Genomic DNA, 2,744 nt, shown 5'->3' on the forward strand with positions numbered 1-2,744 from the left:
GAACCCTTTGCTTTGAATCTTGATCACTTGAGAGCTTTCAAAAGGCTTGGAGAGCAATGGAACAGTATGTTTTTGCGTTGTTGTTGTTTTCCAGTTTCTTCCCGTGTTTTATACGTTGAGAAAACTAGCCGTTTCTCATGTCGCCGTCGCCGTGGATCGATTGAGGTCATATTCCAATCGATTAACAACTATCCGTTGGAAGCCATCGCGTCAAGATCGACGGTGCAGATTCTTTTATTTGACTTGGATCGATTGGGGTAGCATTTGAATCGATTCAAGCGCTTGCTGATGAAATTCGCAGCTGCGTGAATCGATCGGCGGATCGATTCAATACCTTGAATCGATCAGCTGATTGATTCAGAGTGATTCTGTGCTTCGCACAGAATGTTCACGGATCGATCGGCTGATCGATTTAGAACGATTTTGTGCTTTGCACAGAATGTTCACGGATCGATCGGCCGATCGATCCAGTACCTTGAATCGATCGGCTGATCGATCCAGACGCATTCTGTGCTGCACAGAACTTTACCAATCGATCAGCCAATCGATTGCCTTACCTTCAATCGATCGGCTGATCGATTCAGAGGCAATTTGCCGCACAACCATGTCTGAATCGATTTTCCAGTCGATCTCTGACAGTGAGCCTATCACACACATAATCTTGTGACTTGCAGGAGCTTCTCTTGCCAAGAATCCGGTCCCCGACCTTCTTGGACTTCTCTTGCCTTGCATCTGGTCTTCTGACCTGCAAGAACTCTTTTTTGCCAAGAATCCAGTCCTCGACCTTCTTGGTCTTCTCTTGCATCTGGTCTTCTGACCTGCAAGAAACTCCTCCTGCAAACTCACAATGCATGTTAGTTCCACCATATTAACCTAAACTTAAATAATTGTCAACACATTGAAACTTCCAGGGCATGATTGCACCAACAATCTCCCCCTTTTTGATGTTTGACAATCTATTTAAGTTTAGGCTAATTTCCAATACAATGATAAATAATGATTGTAGCTTGCTGAAATAATAATTACATAATTGCAGTAAGCTTGATTTTAATTTACTAAGATAGGCATAAGCAATAAGCATGAACTTCAACATAGATCTCCCCCTTTGTCAAAAATCAAAAGCAAATAACTCCCCCTCAATAAGTGCACAAGGCAAATATGATAAATCCGAGGAATGCTCCCCCTAAAACACATATATCAACAGAACATAACAACACTGAAATGTAGAATCAAAAGGAGAGTGTAGCAAAAAAAATATATCATACATTCAAAATAAAAGAGAGTTCACAAAAAGAACCCCAGAACAACCATCCATATAACAAGATAAAAATACATCATATAGGAACATAAAACTCGATAAGCTCGTCTCCAGGAGGAGTGGGATCAGGATCAGCAGCTGGAGCGGACGTAGTAGCCGGAGCAGGAACCGCCGCAGAGTCAGGATCAGGGGCATCCTCAGCAGGGGGAACAGGGGCGGAGGATGGACCAGACTGAGACGGGTGAACCGTCACCCACGAGCCCACTAAGTCCACTAGTGTGTCCAGAGTCCGCTGCATCGAAGTCATAGTCGCCTGCATCGAAGTCTGCTGCTGGACCACGGTATCCAACGTGGTACGCAGGCTGGCTACCTCCAGGGTCAGCTCCTCAAGGCGAGTGGAAACCGTCTCCTCAAGAGTCGGAGAAGCTGGCCCATGGAACTCCTCCTCAGCCTCATCCTCCGCAGGAGCCAAGGCCTGTGCCTCCCCCCTGTGGCGAGCTCGGGGTCCCTCCCTAAAAGCACGGCCGTCGATCCATCTAACTCCAGCTGGACCACCAATAAGACCCGACTTCTTGAAGGAGCGTGAAGAAATCCGAGAATAAGCCACGGCCATGTGCTCCAAACGTCCCCGTGAGACATCAACCTTCTGAGACCCCAGCCAATCTGTGATCAGATGCCCGAAAGGCATATGTATCGTCTGCTGCACGGGCTGGGTGAAATGGATGATGCAATGAAAGATATTCAGAGGAATGTTGATGTCGAGGGAATGACGAATGGCATAGAGAGCAAACATATGAGGCGGTCGTAGAACGGCTAGAGCACGAGAGGCAATGGGGAAAAGACAGTTGATGATCACTTTAAACAAAGCGGCATTTTCAGCCGATAACTCAAGAGAAGAAAACTTAGTGATTTGAGCATCTGGCCCATCCGGACGAGGACGACCAAAGAAGAACTGATGCATGGAGGCAATGCTAATATGCTCAAAAGGTGGAGGCAGCTCATCGGGAAGATTCGGATAAAAGACAAAACCATTGTTTGAGGGTAGACATTCGAGATAAGATTGAAGAATCTCATAAGAGAAGTCCAGGCTTAGTTTTGCAACACGAGTGCGATAATTTACACCATCTGAAGTGTGTAAATTATTATAGAATTCGGAGACAAGACCTATATTGACGTCCCTCTCACAGGTCAACAAGGAGTCAAGTTTATAATGCTTGAACCTATTATAGGTATCAAAACAGGATGTCCTATAGTATGGTAAATCAACTGATCTAGGGGGTATAAGTTTGAAAGCATTTTTGGTGAAAGCTTGTTGCATTGCAGCATTTAGAAACCTAGGGTCAGTGGGAGGTTGAGGACGTGAGGAAGGAACAGACGACCCTTCGCCCGATTCACGGACCTTTTGTTTCTTTCTGTGGGATAGAAAACAAATGCACGAGATGCCCAGGGTTGACAGTGAACGGGAAGGAATACAAAGTGCGTGAGG

Source organism: Zingiber officinale, chromosome 5A (assembly GCF_018446385.1).
Source record: "Zingiber officinale cultivar Zhangliang chromosome 5A, Zo_v1.1, whole genome shotgun sequence".
Taxonomy (NCBI): domain Eukaryota; kingdom Viridiplantae; phylum Streptophyta; class Magnoliopsida; order Zingiberales; family Zingiberaceae; genus Zingiber; species Zingiber officinale.